The following is a 6,029-nucleotide window of genomic DNA, read 5'->3' on the forward strand; positions in this document are numbered from 1 at the left end:
AGGCAAGAACATGTAATTTATTGCAGCAATTTACGTAATTTATCCCCTCTAAGACTGTGGAAGAAAAAAAGTTGATTTCTAGAGTTGCAAGCAAAAAGATTGATTTAAAAATTGTTGTAAGCTTAGTTATAAAATCCATATAATAAAATCTAGGCTAGAAGAAGGATAACCATAAGCAGCACATAATTCCTTTAAATTGAAGTCTTTGAGGAGATGCCAGACAGAAACAGAAGGAAGTACGGAACAGACGAAAAGTGTTTCCTTGGTATTACGACTAGGATAGATCCCACTCATGCACAAATACACAGAAGACTGGAAAAGAAGTGAAGTATCCACAAAATAAGAGGTAGAACAAAAACATCAGATCAGACGTAAAAGAACAAGGTTTGCAGATGTAATCCTATAGTTGGGCTTCTATACAAAAAATAGAAACTTTCAAGAGAAAAACAAGAGGAAAAAAGCTCCCAGGAGTTTGTCGTCCTTCGTTGAGAGGATAGGCGCTTTCGCCGGCGATGCTACGCCTCATCCCGATACTGTATGGTTCCGACTGTACATTGTGCTCCTTCTACGCTTTCTTTCCTTTCGTTATGGTTTATTGGATATTCGAGATCGCCAATTTAACAAATTATAAGTCTTTTCCACTTTTTTTCGTCAACTGTCAGCAACTTTGTATCCCTTAGCTTTGGGTCTCATAAAGATGCGTCGTAGTCGACCTGCGAGATGTCTGCTCTCATTTCCGATTGCGACAAATTTCACATTCCGCAGAATGATTGCGGAAATTTTCAGTGATTCTTTTTTCCGCAGAATCCAATGAAAAACGCCAGAAATACAGCAATTGAAGGCTAATCCGATAGCAACTTTACTATTGTTTTCTTTGCATTTGTTGAACGGATTCTATTGTTCTGAAACTACAGAAAGAATGCTGTAGCCGAGACGTTTTTGATGGGAGTTGCCGCGTCAAAAAACATGCATTGTCAATGTAAATCTAATAAGAACCTCCTTCACAATTTCTTCCTTATCCTTCAATTTCTACTTTAGTATTTCTCACTAAGCACATCTCCTTTCTCATTCAAAGCTTTAAAAAGTATAAGGTCAATTTTTTTGTAAGTGCTTGTCAGTGCAGTTTTTACGCGGAGCAAATATCTACTCGAATTATTCGTGCCAAAGCTCTCTAAGACCTTCGAGTTGGTTCGTTAGCACTTCTCTCCAGACGCTCTCCCTTTATGTACTTGACATTTAACAAATTATTTAACGAACTATCAAGAAGACTTTATTTAACAAGTTACTAATTGTAGTCGATTCCTAATGTGTTCAACTAGGGACCACATCGCGTTTTCGATTGTGTCGGTCGGTTCAAAAGAAGGAACGAAGATGAACCAAGTAGAGACGCTCGTGTTGCAGTTCGCCCACCATCGACACCGTCTGCAATTCTGAATCATGTCTAGCAAAGGATATGAAGCGTACTAATAAAATTATCTTATGAAGTTCTGTTAGCTCGCTTTCTCCTCGCTTGATTCAATAGAACTGTTTTCATGAAGCTCAGCAAGTTCTGAAACAACATGAAATTCTAAGAGAAACAACAAGAACCTAATAATAGTGCATCCACCTTTTCTTTTTACAACTTCTTCTCAAACGACTAGCATATCCACACTTTATCGACAGAAATCTTTGGGTTCGAGTCAATGAAGTTATCATATGCCCATTGGTTTTTCTCTGTTTGCATCCCCATGCATCACAAAAGTCTTGCGCGGCTTCATCAACGTTTTTCTACCGAGAGAAGGGGAAAAAAATCACCCGGGAAACATTTTTCTACTATATTGGAAGTCGATAAATCTAGGAGCCTCTTTAAGTGTATAAAAATGCATAAAAATGGTGGGGACACTGAAAAAGCGACAGTGCTTGCGAATAATGTTTGGTAGTTTCCAGACAGTGGATGAAATTAAAACTAGAGTAAAACAGTAAAAGAGTAAACAAAAACAGACCGAAAAAAATAGATGAAGATTACATGAATGGAAGCAGAAGATTTTCAGAACCTCAACCTAATATCAGCAAACACAATAGAACGTTCATAGGATAAATCAAGTTGAGGCAACTTTCTCTTCAGGTGGTAATTCTGGAATAGAATTCTATGTACTGTGATAATAACTTCAGTATCTTTCTCTAAAACCTCAAAAAGGAGCTAGTACATTCACCCCAGCAAGCTAGGGAAATGTCGTTTTCTTAAGAAAACGTTCTGCATAAACATATTCGAACTGAGGACACTCACAAACCATAACTTCTCATGAATATTTCGAAGTGACGGTCCAAAAAATGAGAAAAGAGAAAATTGACCTTCTCATCTTACGCATTCAGTTGCAGATTGATTAACAGATTCGTCAATTAGTGAACATCTCCCCTAGCCTAGATTCCTCTCCTTGTGATGGGATCATTTTCACTTCTTCTCCGACCCATACTTGAAGCAGCTTTATCCTTTGGAGATGAAAAATTGGATAAAGTGAATGAGGATTTGAATGTTTTAAGCAACTAAAATCGTTTCCTGTTTTTTTCGGCAGAATTTTCGCTCTTCCACGCTGCTGACTCTCGTTTATTGTTCTCAGAATGCCTTACTTGCCTTATATATTTATTCAAAAATTTACACGTCCCAAAATTCTGGTAGCGTTAATGCATTTGACTCTCATACGTATTAAATCACCATTTCAAAGAAAACCATAGCTGTTGATGAGCTCTCCTTACGGTAAGTGATCAGATCACTTTTCTATTATGGAAGTGTAAAAAACACCGGAGGAAATCGTTTCCATATAGTCTGAATCCTTCAGAAATAATTAGTCGTTCATCTTCCACGCATGCTAATCTCCAATAAAGAGTACATTCGTTGAGCATCTGATGGATGTATTTCCTGAGATTTGCTTCCTGAGATTCGCTTAAAGGCATCACCCCACAAATCTGAGGTGGTACGGATTTCAGGTGGCGTATTCGTGTACGGTATCGTAGATTAAGGAAAGGGGATGATTCTACCCATTTCTTCCTAATTGCCGTAAAAAACGGCCCGGAAGATACGGCTTCGGGCGTTCCGGCGTGCTATTTTCTACAAGGAGTTCGATTGGAGCGCGCCAGCACGCGCCTCATCTTCTGGGCCGTTTTTTACGCCAATTAGCAAGAAATGGACGGAAAAACCCCCTCTCCATGATCTACTATCCCGTATACGAATCCATCTGAAATCCGTACCACCTCATATTCGTGGGGTGATGCTTTTAAGTTAGACACTCCGCCAACAAGTGCAGTTTTTCTGGCTAAGAGTATGTTTTTCTTAAAACGCTATCACAATTTCCACAAAGAGCAGCAAATTTGGTGCATGCCAATAGATTTTGCTTACCTACTTATTGATTAGGCTTATATTCCGTAGTAAGCTTCCTGTATCTTTCATCCTTGGACTGTGCAATGGAAGAACTTACACTGAGTAACGAGTGTAGTGGTCACCACCCAGTTTGTCAAAGAAGAGGTGGAGTTGATTGCGAGCAGCTTGAGATCACACTTCTGGAAGAGGATTTTGTGTCTCCTTCAATTCGAGAGTAGAAGAACCGAAAATTGCAGCAACTGTTCCTCTTGCTATCGTTAAGGATTAACCCATTGTTTTTAACCATCAAAGATCGAGGGAATAATGAAGCTTTTGCTTTCTTTGCTAACTAACTAGCGGTCTTAATTCTTGATCACTTTTCCGTGACTGTCATCGTTCTTACTGTTACATACATCCTCTGACTGTAGAAAAAATATTAATAGAAAAATAGTGAAGATTTGTACCGCCCTCCGAATGCTTTATGAGAGCTTGCTTGGAAGTTGCTGTAAAAGATAATGCACTTACTATTTCAAATGTTTGGATTATATGTTTCATGTTTTTGTTTTTTTTTTGAATTTTTTGCAGACAACCTGCGGCAAATCTTTGTTTTATTGTGAATTCATTGCCGTAAAATTCACCACTCATTTTGATTTCCTAACCTTATCTCTGTGCTTGATAGGGATCAGCCGATATAATCCTAATCTGTCTTGGTTGCCAGGGATGTTCGATTCCCATCTTTCTCTGTTTTTGTCCGGCTCGTGTAATTTTTCCCCTGCTCTCTAGAATCAATGAGTGAGTTGCATTCAGATGGTCGAAGCAATGGATCGAAACAGGCGCAGTGCTAACTACCTCTCGATATTCGACAGCCCAAAGTAAGTTTTATTCTGGCCATTCTCAGACGACGTGTAATGAAGACTTTAGGGATAAGTTCACTTGATTTTCTGCTCACAAGCACAACGGAGAAGATTTCCATTTCTCTTTAAAGATTTTGAAGACGCTCATCGCTAAGTAGCGGCTAGTGTAATCTGGATTTATAAAGAAATTAGGTGAAAAATTACGGAAACTTGAGAACGTCTTTTCTTCTGGAGCTGAGTGGTTATAAAAATTAAATTGTAACCCACAAGTACTCAACAAGGTTCTAATATTAGCTGCTTACGCGGTAAACTACGGAATTGATAATAACTCCTGTCATTTCCTCCCGCCTCTTTAGGCTCTAAACTAACGATCCAACTATAAAACTATACACCCCACAAATCTGGGGTGGTACGGGGTTTCAGGCGGGTAATGCTGATACGGGGTCTTAGATTTTGGGAAAGAGAGTGATTCCGTTCATCTCTCCCTATGTCAGTGTAAACGGACGACCCAGGAACACTGTTTCTTAGGACCTCATCTATTGTAGCGCGCCACCCTTGTGCCCTCCGGCCTGCGATTCCCCCAAAACCCATTCGAACGAATCGTAGGAGGAGAGCGCGGTCGAAGGGTTGCGCATTGTAACAGAAGGCGTCGTAAGAAACAGCGTTCCGGGGTTGTCCGTTTACACCGATAAAGGGAGAGATGAACGGAATCACCCTCTTCCCCACAATCTACGACCCCGTATAAGCATTACCCGTCTAAATCCCACACCACCCCAGATTCGTGGGGTGATGCCTTCAATAGCGAATGCTCATCCAGTCAGGTAAGGATGCAAACAAGTTTCATGCCATTTTGAATATACCCTTTTCTTTTTATCCATCCCCCCTCCAAAAAAAAAGTCTTTTAGGCATGAATAACAAAGCGGCGGTTGTAGCACGGACGGTAAGAGATACGTCTGTGACTTCACGATCCATTGTTGGTTCAAAACCGCCGTTGTGCCCACCGAGCCTTTTATCCTTCCAGGATCGGTAAATTAGCAGCGAACACGTTTAGGAGGATAAAAACACTGACTTGACAGATCGGCTAGCTCCCCGCGAGCTCCTCTCCTCATTATAAGGCTGCACACGGGTTCATAAATCTCAAACGATTTCGAATTACAGTCAACAGCCTTGACGCATCTCTATAGGGATTAATCAACGTCGTGCACGTTATCCGCTGGTAAATAGCAAAACGCCGTCTATCTGCGTTCTATCTGCATGCACAAGCTATTCCTGGACTGCTCACGTGATAGCTCAATGGAAAAGTTCTGGACTAAAACAGCGATTTTTGGTAATGACATACTGATGTTTCTGGGGGAGACAGAACTAAATTGCTCTGGTGAATGGATGTTTTGACACCTTTCATATGCGTATAGCAGCACTGCGGCTACGTATTACGAGAAAGGATCCTCTATCAAGTACTGGATTGGGGGATGAGTCGTATTTAGTCGTAGGTTTTAAGAATTGAAAAATACGTACACATAATTTAAGAAATTCTTTGTTAAAAAGTTCGGGTAAAGTGGTTGTAGGAGCGAATCAACAGCGCTCTTATTTCCTGAGGCTCTGTCTTCCTTTTTCCATTAGTACTTTTGACCTACATGTCATGGATCCAAGACTGTAGTTATTTACTTACTTCTACTTTTACTTTACCTTTACTTCGACAGATAAGAGCGCAGTTAAAGGCATCACCCCACGAATCTGAAGTGGTGCAGATTTCAGGTGGAGTATTCGTATACGGGATGGGAGACTATGGAGAGGGGGGAAATTCCGTCCATTTCTTCCTAATTGCCGTAAAAAACGGCCCG

This window comes from Necator americanus, chromosome II, assembly GCF_031761385.1.
Source record: "Necator americanus strain Aroian chromosome II, whole genome shotgun sequence".
Taxonomy (NCBI): Eukaryota; Metazoa; Nematoda; class Chromadorea; order Rhabditida; family Ancylostomatidae; genus Necator; species Necator americanus.